We start from the raw sequence: 15,198 nt of genomic DNA on the forward strand, positions 1-15,198 counted from the left end.
TAAAAAGAAGATGAATCAATATTTTATTTTGTTCAAAGTAACACTATGCATTCTCGGAAATTTCAGTTCCAAATATGGTCTGGATAAGCTGTTTATAGCAACTGACCACTGGTTAAAATGTTAAAACGATATTTAGCTAACCAACTGTATAACTGTCCTTTACGTTACAATACAATTTTCAACGTGTTTAGTTAACCGGCGTTTAGAGAATGTATCTACCGATAAGGCAAGAAACGCCGGTTGGTGCTGAAAGCCCTTTATAAAACTGGGGCCTGATGTTTGCAGTTTGTTTTGCTTTGTGTTTTCAAACGAGATGCAGTTTACAATAAATGAAACGAGTGCCAGGATTAATGACTCAAGCGCAACCATTGTACCCATAGCCCATACCTAAGGCACCAGTCTATTCAGCGGATATTAAAAACAGATAATTGATGAGTATGAAGAAATACTACGATTACTTTAAAAAAATAACCGAAAAGATGAATGAAGATAAAATGAATGACGGGATAAATATACTAAACTGCAAATGTATCGAACACTTCTTTCGCACCATGGTGTTTTTCTCCTCACCAGAATACAACGGAGTGAGAATATATATCAGAAACCCGGGCGCCGTTCATTAAACTTTGTTCATAAAGTCGTATACAGCATGTGGTAATATATTTTTCTCATTAAATCTCATCCTCATTAACCTGTCGTTAACTGAGAGCATTCTTCGAGAGAATCATTATCTTGTCAAGAATACGTTTATGATCTACATTTTAGTGAAATCAATATTAATTTGCACTATACACCCGGGGCAAACTTATTTATTAACGTGAAGTTCCAAGAAGAGCGAACATAAGGGCGGGAACTCACTAACGATCCTCCATTAACTGTTTTTAAAGCACTTCTCGTCCTTTCTCTTCCGGTTTTCCTGCAATCTGTTTATGGATGTCTCACTTAGTGTGTTTCGTACCCTTACTATTAGATTCTGGAAAGGTTCGTTTGTAAAAATAAGTAGCCGGGAAAGGTCCGCTCTGGGTAAAATTTGATCTAGGTACACGAGGGTCCACCTTTTCATAAAAAGACCCCCTTTAAAATGGCTATGGGCCTGTTTATTTTACCTCTACACTTGCACTTAGAATGTTCATATGGGGTTTGCTGTAACGTGGCTTACAGTAAACCTTGGGTCATTCACTGTTACCATTGCTGCAAAAAGGTATACATTCACGTTAGGACCCACCCCGAAACCTTTTTTTATCCCAATTTCAGATTTGGTACATAATGAGAAATACTTGAAGGCTATGAAACGTCACTCAGGGAGCACAAAGGATGATTTCTTATACATAAGTAAAAAAATCCACCCATTTTACTTCCGACCAAATATACAGTTCCTATTTTCCCATTATCTCAGCAGCACATTCTATTACGTCTCAGTCAGCATACTTATCATTTAATTCTGTGACGTGCTTGAGATTTTCGTTTCAATTACGTTTGTCTTTGCACATGGCCTGGTTTGAGTCGTACCCGGCAAACACTGAACGTTTTATTACGTTACCATATCGTGGCCATAACGTTTTTTGGTAAACTTAACGTTATGGTAACGTTATATTAACGTTCAGTGTTTGCTGGGTAAAACCGGCAATGTTTCCGTGTCTATGACGTCTCAATAACGTTTGTCTCTGCCCCAGTTTTGGTTGTGTAACTCTGAGCATACTGTAATCAAAACCTCTCTTATGTTATTCATAATGAACAAACAAACTATTTACTGCTGTCTATGTCATGGTTTATGTTATTATCTCTGAGTATATTGTAACAAAAACCTCTCTTATTTAATTCATAATGACCGAACAAACCATTTACTTCTGTCTCTGACCTGTTTTTGGTCTTTATCTCTTGGCTTACTGTAATGAAAACCTCTTATTCATTTCTTGTAATCGAACAAACTATTTACTTCTGTCTCTGACCTGTTTTTGGTCTTTATCTCTGAGCTTACTGTAAGAAAAACCTCTCTTATGTAATTTATAATGACAGAACAAACCATTTACTTGTCTCTGTCCCGGTTTTGGTCGTAATCTGTTATGCAACTTTTAGTAAAGGGAACCATCCGAGATAATCTAAACCTGGCCCCGGTTTCACAAAAAAACTTAAGTCAGGTTCCCTGGCTAAGAACTTAATTACCAAGGTTACATGGTCACATGGGCATCTCTTACCCTATCAGGAACAGTGTAACAGCACTCTCATGGAAATCCTAGTCAACTAAGCCAGGGTGAAACCGGGGCCTGGGCTCTGGCTGTCAACAATGCATGACGTCATCCAAGAATAGGAAATGCACGAGAATTCTCATGAGGTGTGGTTAACTTTTCAGCGATAAGGGTGAATCACTATGCACCGAGAATGTCGTCTTTGAAAGAAATACAAGTAACATTCAAAACATGGTGAATTTGTACTGTTATGCAGCTAACTGTAAATTCGACGGAACTTAAGAGAATACCCAGAAAACCTCCGTATATATTTTCTGTCAGTATTTATTCGTTGCCGCATCACACTTGCTAGTCTGACAAGTTTTTCTGCGCCAACTCTCCTCCAAATCGCCCGAAATCGCTTGGCTTTGCGAGACTGAGTTATACCTAATTATGATCATAGCACCTCTAAGCTGATATTTAAAAAAAGTTGCATGTATTGCGCTGATCATAGACATATGGTTGGTGCACACAACAGTCTATACTCTTTCCTGAACTTATCCCGTTTTAGTTTCCCCTGCGTTAAACTATATTATCTATACAAAGAAGATACGATGGACATACTTCTACTTATAGCTTCCCTTCTACACTTTGCACATTGCCATGTCTTCCAAATTGAGGGGAATTTATTTGACCCCCCCCCCCCAAAAAAAAAAGACCTACATTGTACACACTTAACAGAACAGAACGATATGCCACATGACAGCAAGGTTTGATACTTTTTTCCCGGACAACGTCTTTTCTCTAATTGACACGTTGAACTCTTATATAACCGACAGAAAAAGGCGTGGAAACAGTTTCAGACACACAACGTTCACAAGAAGATATCAAACACGCCATTTACGTCATCCCCAGAAATTGAATGAATATATATGTCCACTTAACAATGTTTTGGTCTTAAGGTGTCATATTAAGAGTGAACAAAAACGTGGTGACACAGACATACATATATGTTGCAACAAGTAATGAGTAAAAACTGTCGTAACTGTTAGTACCATACATGATAAAAATTTCTTTGAAACATTTCCCTCCGGGGGAAGGGATATAAATACCAATACGTAGCTCAGCTTCTAAAAGTTATTACACGAACATTTCCACGTGTTGTCATTACATGGCAAGTGCGTAATTCTACGGATTCTCATTCTTTCAAAGAGAAAAAACATCCAAGAACCTGAACGACATTTTGACGTGAAATGTACGGTTTAGACTGACTTTAAGAGCAATTCTTTGCCTCCGAGATTAACCAGTAAACGGCAGTGCGATGGCATTGCATCTGCACTTCATATTCCATCCAGGTAAGGATTTGGTGAGGAAACGCAAATTTCATTTTCAGCATCAAGTCCTCAAAGTTGTGAAAGTTTCCTGATGTACCCGAAGTGCAAGCATTTGATTGCGCATTTTGATAAAAAGTTGAAGTAAAGTACCGCTGTGTGCCAATAAAGTCCAACCTATGTTGAGCTGAAGGGATTTTCACCCTGCTGTGTGTGTGTGTGTGTGTAATTCGAGGACTAGAGAAAGCGAGATTGTAATTTGCAAATTTTATTCTACTGAGTGAAACTGCTGTAGGCACTATGTCATGTATATGCAGTCGCAAACAACATGTTCTTCAGTTTTGCACCGCGCCGCACGCGCAGAGTCTATTTTCAAGTGGCGATCTGGCTCACATGCCTTTCTCGATATTAACTAGACTGAGAGCGGAAAATCTCAGTTTCGTCGGCACCTCGTTGCCGTGATTTTGTCCTCCGTTTTACTGACACATTGTACATGGAACGGACGCTGATACTAGGGAAAATATATTACGTTGTATGCTTGGTTGGGTTGTGTGTCACTGTAAACGGCATGTTGCTTATCACTGAGATAATACCAACGGCTTTAATAAACAAGGCGCTTCAATCAGCGGGAGTGATAATTTGTCAATTAACACAGGACCTGTCTTATTTTATTAAAGAAGGCTTGTCCCAAATGGATTGAACTGTGAAACAATAAAGAAGGGATTAATCTCTGTCTTCGTGATTGCTTGGTTGTTTCATCAATAAATAAGAAGCTCTCAGCTATCATTAACTACATGATTATAGGTTTATCATAAGGATATCGAATCCGTTATTTCTAATTAAAATGAAATTGTGATAATTTATTTCTTTTGCAGTGGTTTTGATTTCATGTGGTACAGTGTATCGTTACAAATGAGCACTATACAGCCTATATCTCCTCCCGCTGGCGAATATATAACAAAAGAAAAACCTGCTGCAATAGATAAGTCGTTAACATTGATGTAAGGATATAATGTTGAATATCGAATATTGCCAAAGACCCAACGTTGAAGGGGGTGAGAATGGGCAAAAATTCGTTCTCCCACCGATCGCACGACTTTCCAGCGACGTTTTATAACGTCACCATAACGTTCCCACAACGCTTTTTTTTTGTTAAATAAACGTTATGGTAACGTTATAGTAACGTTTTTTGTTTTTTGGGGTTTTCCATTGCTTTCACTTTTCTTCACTATGACACTTCTTCAGTTGCCAATACCGAAGCAAAAAAAAAATAATAATAATAAAATAAGATAAATAAATGATGAATAAAAAAACATTGCAAACTACAGTGGAATTTCTGACTGAGAAGGTGTACGTATCTCAGAGAAGGTTTAAGGACAAGTAGCCAAGTAGAATATATTTTGAAAATACGCCAGGGGGATGCTAAGATGGTACTGAACGTTTTACACGTACATGTACTGGTATGACAAAGATGCAATGGCTATAAAGTCTTAAACCTGAAGCAAACGATATTTTTTACTCCTAAACAGAAGTTACTAGCTAAAGCCCTTTTAAATGAAACAATGTATATTGTTATCTGTATGTGCTCGAGTATTGTTTTCGACGAATGCCTAACTTCAGATTTTCCTAATTATCTCCAAAATTGAATATTTAATATACATTCGCCGTATTAACATCTTTTTTACTATGTAGGACCGTACCACGCATGAAAAACAATTACGTTGTTATCTCTGATTCTCGTGGCTTTATCTGCACATTAAGGCAATAGACAAGGTCGCCAGTGTGCTTTGAAAACGTGAACAATCGCAATAATCTGTTTTTTCTCTTTCTGTCAGCATCGATTTCACTGGGTCCACTCTTGTGAGTACTGAAGCACAGTTGGCCATAACATCAAGATTATTTCTGTTCAAATATCTGATCAATGGTAAAAAATGAGTCTTCAGTGACAGGCTCTACCATCTTAACATAAAAAGAAGACAGTGGAATAAATGGATACGGGAAGTTGAAGCAATTCTTTTGTCTTGTTGTTGATTTTCACTGGCTCAGTGGCAGCACTTTAGTAGTTTGAATTAAACAATTAGTAAAGTGAACATATGAGTCATTTTTGTTGTATCACCTCATAGATTTCATAAAAAATTGATGAGGTTTATATTTACTCGGTATTGTTTTTAAAAATGGTGACATCAAAAAATTTAAAGTCAGACATATTTTAAGGGACATAGCATTCATTTCTTGATCTTATCAAATATTATCATCCATAAAGACAGTTTTGACCCTAAAACTCAAACATTATTAAGAAACTGAAATCGGACCTGGTGATACAAAACACATGTATAAGAACATTAACAAGGTTAGACATAACCTTTTCACTGCGAAATTCTATAGTATTCAACTAAAGATGTGGACGTTCAATTCCATACATAAGCGAGCAACATGCTGTGCGCCTGCAAATAAGTGTCTTACATTGGTCTGCTATCCGGTCAAATCAAAAGATCACTTCCATTTGCCATTCACCGCATAGCACAACCAAAGAAACGTTTAGCATTTCCGTATTTTTGGAATTGCACTTGAGCACGTGCTTTTTTATTACAGAAAAAACACAGTTGGGTAATCTTTTTCACGTTTACCACACATAGAGGAAACGGTGGAGTTAATAAAAGTGTTTGCAGTGGCGGATTATTCAATTTAAACATTTCTCCACAAGCCACGTAAACATTCTCCGGCGTCTACCCCTACAGACCCTCGCCAAATGCCAGAAGAACTGAGGTCGAGACAGTTCTTTAACTGATTTTTCTCTTTTGTGTTTAATTTAATTTATTTATCTATGTACTGTAATAATTAATCTTACTATGTTATTAACTGATTATATTTATTATTATTATTATTTGTAAAATGGTTTAGTGTTTGGCCTCTGTTTCTGCTTTGAGCTAATTGATTCTTAAAGCCTGGTCTCTCGAGGAACCATTAGGTTATGACATTTTGGGGTAGACTGATGAGGCCATGCACAATTTTTAAATCAAATAATTAAGTTTCTAAGAAGAAAAGTTAAAAACAAACAGGGTCCGTAGAATAGTCCCCTAGTATCTTAATTACTTAAAACTGTTAAAACACTTTACCCACCTTTCCTTGATAGGGGAATACTTGGCTTCGGCATTCCTGCAGTATCACTTTAATAGCCTAAGCACCATTGTAACTTTGCTGTACGTTTTATGGAACATCCTATCAACACCATATTGATGCTACCTCTGAAAGGTTTGACATCTCTGTATTTTTATCGCCATGATCGATGGCGTATGAGGCTCTCTGTGAAAATGACTGAATACTGCCACCTATCGGCAGCCTGGGAGAGCGCTAATGGCGCCATATTGCTCTTATACTGGATGCTTTTCTTCACTTGTTGGAAAGCACCAGACATTTATCAAACACCTTCGCTAGATAGAGTAACTCAAGCGTTATTACTGATCGATAAAATATAAGGTGCCAGTGCCTTTCCTGCCCGATAGTGACCCCGTGATAATTAATTTAATAATGATTCTGAAACGGTGCATAGGACACATTCATCACTCGATCTGCGTGCCCCTTGATCCAATTAAAATCAATTGACAAATTTCCATCACCAGGTTGTGATCACCAGTTATCTTCGAAGTTCAAAAACACTATGGTACATTGTTTGACGAAGGCCGATTTTAAGTAGTGGGCCATTTGCTTTTAGTGTTAAGAGCGGACAGGATGGCATATGGCATTCTGAACGCTGTGCTGTCACCGACACCCAGCACAGATATTAGTGCTGCAGAGGAAATGAAATATTCATTTTATAAATGATTAACGTCATCTTGAAACAGTTATGGTGGTTATTTACTCTTCCAGAGCATTTTAGTATGATCTAAGGGAAGACAAAACTATCGAATTAAAAATGACACGGCTGCGGACGTGGAACATTTTGATAGCACCGTTTGCAAGATTTTTTTTTTCATGATTTTGTTCTGTAATGTCAGGTAAAAAGGTTTAATGTAGTAAAACTATTCTTGAGACAGACAACAGAATTCTCATTTGGTACTTAATGATCCTTACTCTATAATCTTCCAATTTTAAGAATAGATTTATCTCCATTGCTTTTAGTCATTACCGGCAAAGCATGAGACCCCTTTATACACTGTGTATGTCTATAATCAAATAACTTTCATTTTCAAAAATCGTTTGGTCTTCGGGTCATAATGAGCATTTCTGTGGATCATGAAATTGTGAAATATTTGTGAAGTTCTGTTTTTGAGAACAATTGACCATCGTTCATCTTTTATGTATATAGTCTAATTTCCAGGCAATAGATAGATCAGTTGCAGATGCCATTGTGATAGTTATTAACACATTCAAAATTTAACCCAAAATAACTTTCATCTCAGCTGTTAAATGTCTGATTGTTGTAGGTTAATCCGATGAAAGGACAAGCTACATTTCAACGTCGTGTATCTTTTTTTTATGCTGTATGCGTAAAGCTCGAGTTTGAAGATAGAAACATGCCGTCTAAAGCTTTAACGTGGGCAAATCTTGCTATGCAAAGTTGATCTTAACAAGGTAATTTTGTACTTGGGTGTGTAAGACAAAAGAAAAAGATCAGATGCCAACAAAACCGCATCTCAACCCTGTTGCAGCTGTCAGTGAATGTTGCATGACTGGAAACGTGAGATGCTTCTCTGTTGATTCAAAACCAATCTAAAGGTTGTGGGATAAACAGGATAAACACTTGTAAAGTGCTGAAACTGTTGGTGATATTTACCTCAGTTAATATTTAGTACCTGTATAGGTAATACATTTTGGCAAACATGCCAGGCGCATCCACCCCTTTTATAAAAAAAAAAAAAAAGAAAACTGTTTAAAGCAAGCAAATGTAGGTAATTACCGACATATGACATGATGTAAAAGCTAAATCGCAAGACAAGACCAATGCGCTAGCTGGTCTAAATTTATATGTCGTCAGTCCGGAGAGCAGACGACATTAATTACAGTTTATCTACACGGCGGAGCGTCTGAACCACATCAATAAAAGAGTATGAATCTTTCCAGTTCAGTGTCTACCACCAGTAACACCGTCCCTCATGGAGCTTGTTGACGAATGTCCGAAAATTACTACTCGAGGAACTAAGAGAACCTCGGTTAATTTTGTCCCAGTAGAGCGATTTAGCAAAAGTAATCAATATGTCAATGTTTATAACTGAAGAAATATTGGACATTACTGCGACAGCATGGCTTTCTCACATCATATCACAACTTACCACATGGGCGTAACACAGCCAACATTGCTTTCACTATGGCAAAATTACAGAAGCGCCGAGTGGACACATTGGCGTCACTTATCTAAATTGAGAGCTAGCCCAATTGTTGACCATTTATTGACAGTAAGAGACGTTCTTAGAAATCCATGCAAAAAAGTTATATGGAGCTTCCAGCTGCTTTTTTTTTTTTTTTTTTTTTTTTTTTTTTTGTGCTGTGTGTGTGTGTGTAATTATCTGTGCTTGGTCATGAAATCCCTTGTGCAACTGGGTAAGATCAATGCAACAAGCCACCATTCCATAATCTTACGTCCGGTCGTCCTCTAAAAGTAAAAAAATGCAGTCCTGTTTTTCTATCACCATATACAAAGGAAATATAAGTTTTTTTTTCAGACAGAAAAAAATAAAATGATAACTGAGATCTCCGTTTGACTAGGATAAACAACCTAAACATTTTGCAGAAAAAACGGAGATGAACTGAGTAATTATCTTATAAGGTATACCCATAGGAAATAAAAGCACTGCCACCGTATGTGTAGGGGAATGGAAAGGGGCAAAACTGCGAACAATGAAAAGTAGTGTACTTATCCATTCTACGTGCTTTATATAAAACTGGGGGTTTTACGTGTACAACACTGTGGAAAAATAAAGAGATTATGCTGCTCCGGGTCGTTGCCCACAACAAAGCTACATTCGGCCCAAAACATAACATAGGGTAGAAAGGCCTCATTCCTAATGAAGCTATTGATCCAACTCCGAGGTGACTCTCGCTGAATGCAATCAGATTAACAGATTAATAACGCCTTTTCTTATTTTCAACGTACTCCTATAATCACCAGCTTTCCTGTATTCTACTCAACCCAAGAAAAAGGTCTGTTAGTCTGTTAATCTGATAACATTCAGCGAGAGTCCCCGCAGAGTTGGATTGTTCTACCTAGAACGATAGCTTCATTGGGAATGAGCTCCACTTAAACCTTTGGATTATATCTGAAGATATGGTTCTATTTGTTCATTCTTCACAACAACAACAACAAACTGATAATGTTTCTTTTCATCTTAAACAGTTGGGTGTAACAGTTATAATAACAAACTTGTTGTAATTCTGAGTATAACACTGTATAAAGGTCATTAAAATGCATTCTAAATGCAATTTTAAGAGTTGCGTTCAAAAATGGAATTCATTAATGAAGAAGATACAATAATAAAATTATTCTTAAATAATTGAAGAAAATTAAGGAAAGATTTTTGAAAAATTGACAGTGCCCAAAAGGTGTGGTGCCATCACATTTTCTATGCGTGGGGCAGTTCTTTGGTTAATACTTAAATTAGCAACAAATTGTATGTCCTTCTTTTACAGCAGATGAAATCAGGATGATATCAATAAAATATAAAAATTATATTCTTATAACAGAAGAGGCCTCTATGTTATGTTCTTGGGAAAAAGTGGCAAAACCATCTGAGCATTGCCTTCAAAACCATTGCTTCATAGGAGATAGATTTTGATCTGTCAAAGACTTCAGTTTTAGTGATCTTTTTGTAACAGAAGAGGTCGGGGTTGTCGGATTATGTTATTCAATACTATGCACTTTGCTATCACGCCGGTGTAATTACGGATTGCTTCATAAGATTACAGTAAACAATATGTAATGATACCATTATATTGTACGGCAGCATCTTTGCAGTTCTCGGCTTCCATCGTAATTTATTGCACCGGTAATTATCCATGAAGATAATATTTATGAATAACATGCTTTCGTTCGCTCTGCCAGTGTTTCTCTTCGTTACATACAAGCAGTGATTAATGAGCAGAGCTATGCACACCAAATGTATTGTCTCACAGTGCACAGAGGGTAAATTATATAGCAGGGGGGAGAGATAATTGATAGTTTTTGTGTATTAGCACCTGTGTACTCGGATCGCTAGAGGAGCTATACAGGACGAATACGATTAGATAATCGATCAGTAAACGCCTGTGTCAAAGTGTCTGCTTGCAATCACAATCTAGAAAACGAAGAAAAAAAAACACACTTGTTCGTAATACAAGACGTGTTACATATTATTTTTCACCACAGTGTGCATGCTATTGTTATATGTCTTTAAGAACATGTGGAGGTTATGTAACAAAATCTTGCTCAGGAAAAAAGACACTGATACATGACACTCTTTGCCATTATTCACTGCTGTAACACAGGTTCTGTTTACCATTGTAGGCAAACAAGCGGATGGAACCGGGTGCAATCGTTCAAAACACAACATGAGGTATAATTGACAGCTGTTCAAAACAACAACAATGGACGGGGGTTGAAATATCTGTCAACTAAGGTTAAAGAACGATTTTTTTTTGCTCTCAATAAAAACCCTTTGTACACTTTTTTCAGTTGTTATCGACGAAAGCCAGGTATTGCTCGCACGCAAAATACCACGCAAGGTGAAAACCTACGGGAAATCAAAGATTCGGCGTAAGCAGAATTCCTTGAATCTTACATTTTATTTTTCCCAATAAATAATATTTAAAATCCAAATACGCCTCACAAAATGTCTGTAAGAAAAAATAAAACTTTGAAGTCAACTGTGTGAGAAAGTAATACTTGTAAGTAACGCGGCTCAAAAATGGAGGTGACCATAAAGATTTAATAAACCGTGTTTTTTTTTTTTCTCACAGAAATTCTTGTAGTCATTGCAATAAGAAGAACTATCAAATAATATAGACAGTTTATTTATACTTGCAATACATGTTAATGAAAATTTTAAGTTGTCTGGAATTTTGATCATCAGAACAGTCTTAAAGTCAGAGCTAATGATACATGCTTTACTAAAGTAAAAAGACAGTTTTCCAATGTACACATGAACGATAAAGAAAAATTAGTGATATTGAGGTTAAGAACTGTAAATCTTACGTGTACCTTGGAGCTAGATTCACGCAAGATGGCCGTTTGCAATCAGTGCTAAACAACCATGTCTTGTGGGAAATTTGTTTTTTTTTTTTCGTGAACAAGAAAGTGGGGTTTCATTTTTGGGTTAAACGAAAGGTTTTATGAAGCAGCATTTATACAGGCATTGATGTACAGTTGCGGGTCATGGTTAGGTAACTGTCAAAGTCATGTAGAGGATATGTATGTGATCGCTATCAAAACTCTACTGGGTGTACGGAGTACGTATCCTAACCTGATTTGTTTAAACGAGGCTGATTTACCAATGTTTAGATCCCGTATTAGAGCAGGCCATGGGCACACCTACCAAAACCTATAGCCCAAAGGGTGGGGGGTTACAAACGATCGCCACCCGTTGATTTTTGTATGGAACCTCTATTAGAACAAAAATAAAAGTGTTTAAATACACATCAGATTTAATAGGATATGTGGAAGTAGTTATACCGGTGGATTTCGTTCATAAAGCGTATTTGCATTATATATATGCACATGAATAATAAAGTTATCAGCAGCATTTTGTGATAAGCTCTGTGTACGCTTGCGTGCTTTTTATCGTGTATTGTGTACTAAATGTTTTTAGTGCCACACCGTAATGGATAATAAATAAGTATCACTAGTGGTTATCCTTACAAAGGGACGTTTTGTACAAAGATACGACTATTCTACATTGAATTGCAGACCACTTTGAAAATAAAATGTCAGGTCAATGCTTAACTTTGGGGAAGCGTGTGTGTGTGTGTGTGTGTGTGTTTGTGTGTGTCAAATATAGTAATTTTAGTAATTCATCATAAAAGTGACCATTAAAATAAGTGCTTCTTATTTCTATGAGCTGTGCGTCACAAAAGTCATCACATTCTCCTTATCGACTTCTTTGGTCACGAAGATAAGATCAATTGTCCACTGCAATTTTCACTAGATATTGTTGTTTGGCCTGCAAATACCTTACAATAACATAAAGCCGATTTAAAACATAAGTGCTAGGATGGCCATTTTGTTGTCGTAATTGGTTATTCCGACTAGTACCTTACTGGTCTAATATTTGAACTGATTCATCACAATTTTACTTTTTTGGTGTAATGGGTTTTTGATAGTACCCAAATTGTCTAATTATTTTCATGTAGCTCTGTTAGCAGAATGGTTAGTAATTACCGGTGCGGAAGGATGCACGGGAGTTCTCTATCTCCGATATTTTCGTCGACCATATTAAAAATGGCAGAAAATATCAATGGTTTGAACCCGTTGGCAATTGCAGATAATAATAATAAAAATAGCATTTAATAACAATGGCATGAACCTGTTGGTTATTGTGAATGATAATAACGAGCATCACATGCACTGTATATCATTACTCCAAATGATGTCGCGTTTATCATGTTGTGTTACAAGTTAGGCTATATACAGTATGCCAATTTGGAAAAAGGAACGTGTAGTAAGCAAGTGAAGCCTGAAGCCCAGGAGGCCCCCTGTTATTCCGCTTGTGACACGTGTGAAAGCATAGGTCGTATGTGTCCCAGAAAGACGAGAAAGCTTCAGGACTAAACAGATAAAAGACCAAGTGAAAACGGAAACTGTGGCACAATTACCACAGACGTATCTCATGAGCGTACGTCCAGAGACAATGTAGAATATAAACGCTCCAATAATTTGAGTTTCACTCACAGGCCAACGCGAGGCATGCACCACAAAGAGCTTGATTTTGTACCCAGTTTAACCGCGACATCCCATCAACACATGTACAAGCCATCCGATGGCGATCCAAATGATTTTCTGGCTCATTTTAGACCCCGATTAACTCGTGGACCTGTTGGTTACAATAGACCGAATTTATGCACAAAACAACCTGCCGTATACCATGTATGGTGAGACACTACTTGGTTCGTATAGACACCACGATTTCATGCCTTGGGATGATGACGCCGACGTCATAATCAGCCAAAATGACAAGAGCAAACTGTTTGAATTACTATCAAATCTTGCCCCAGATTATTTCATTTGTAAAAGTCCTGGATCAACGGTCTTGAAATTCTTTTCGACACGGTGAGCGTTTGGAAATGGCCCATGGTAGATGTCTTCAGTTACGAGGAAAACCAAACGCATATTTTGGACAGTCAGTATCGAAAACTCATTTTTAGAAAATCACAAGTGTTCCCATTTCACAGACGACCTTTTGGGGATCTGTATCTAAATGCCCCTCGTGACTCTTTGGCGTTCCTCAGAAACACTTACGACAGTGGAAAGTGTCAGAAACAAATGGTAGACCATAAGAGAGACGTACTTCATTTGGAAAGAGTAAGGGAAATACCATGCGAAGAAATTAAAAACAACGTACCTTTTCTTCACAGGGAGAAATCCGTTATTCCCGGCATTAAGGAGACGCTGATGCTTGGAACGAAGACCCTCCGGCAATTGTTTGTGGACGAACCTTCTTATGCCGTTAACAAACCATACAGCTTAGAACTGGTGAAACAGAATGGGAAGGGAGCGTGAACAAGGACATGTCATATAAAGATCACAGACTGCAGAGGTTGGTTACATATCTGCTAGATATTTAGTTTCGTGTCATTGAATGACTTCATAATGATTGCATTTAAGAACCATACAGGAAAGGGGCGGGATTATGTAGGAAGAGGGCGTTCTATATGCTGCCATGCAGGCTAAGCGTGTGTATGCTGTAGGCTATTTTTCCCAGACATCATAAATCTCATTAACATGCGATTGCATCATAACAAGCAATAAATACAGCACACATCTCACCAGTTTCAAACAAGTGATTGGGGAGGCGAAAGCCCACATCCGAATTCATTGTGGTTGGTTTACAGATGTGACCTTATTTGTTTTTAGACAGTTTACAGCAAATAGCATTGACTGCTTATGTCTTGTATTAACCTTCTGTGACGTATGACATTCGTTCTCGGCCAAAATTTTCAGCAAAGTTGTGTCTGAGCATTAATCCGAATGTTTTAAAATCCGTAAGGAACCATGGTCCGTTTTCCATTACATTAGGAACCCTATCCTATCTAACCGGACCTGATGTGACAGGAATGGGTCCAGTATGATTAGTACAAGTTAGGGTTAGTCGTAGTATTGGAGCTGGTATGTGAGACGAAGGTCACGTGTATAAGGTAATGGGGAACGGACTACGGTTCCTATCTGACTACCATTCCTGTATCAGCGGCCTTCCTTTCCTAGCACTACCATTCTTGACACACCGTCTTAACTAATTAGAAAAAACATTTCTTTTCTCTGAAAAAGAGAGAGAGAGAGATCATGAACTGTAAGAGTCCGATACATTAATTGTAAGCCTGTGGCCATTTAGCACTAGATTTTTGCTTTTTTGATAAAAATTGTCTGCTGGAATCTGAATCTCGGCAAATGCTACATCACCTGTGATCACGCACCGAACTCAAGTCCCGAATATTTCTCTCAGTTGTGGCAATATGTATAGTGGCAGTGAAAGAAAATTATTGTTTGTTACTAGTCATTATCAAAGCATGTAACTGATCGT

General features: G+C 37.5%; 1 protein-coding gene across 1 annotated transcript in view; it reads right to left on the bottom strand.

The window, feature by feature from the left end:
* Positions 1–14,379, bottom strand: part of LOC106180945 (allatostatin-A receptor-like) — a 35,787-nt gene extending 21,408 nt beyond the window's left edge. The window contains exon 1 of the mRNA XM_013565127.2: positions 14,023–14,379. The gene's annotated coding sequence lies outside the window, so the exon portion shown is untranslated. The remainder of the gene's footprint in view (positions 1–14,022) is intronic.
* Positions 14,380–15,198: the final 819 nt, after the last annotated feature.

Source organism: Lingula anatina, chromosome 4 (assembly GCF_051362555.1).
Source record: "Lingula anatina isolate TDL-2025a chromosome 4, LinAna3.0, whole genome shotgun sequence".
NCBI classification, from domain to species: domain Eukaryota; kingdom Metazoa; phylum Brachiopoda; class Lingulata; order Lingulida; family Lingulidae; genus Lingula; species Lingula anatina.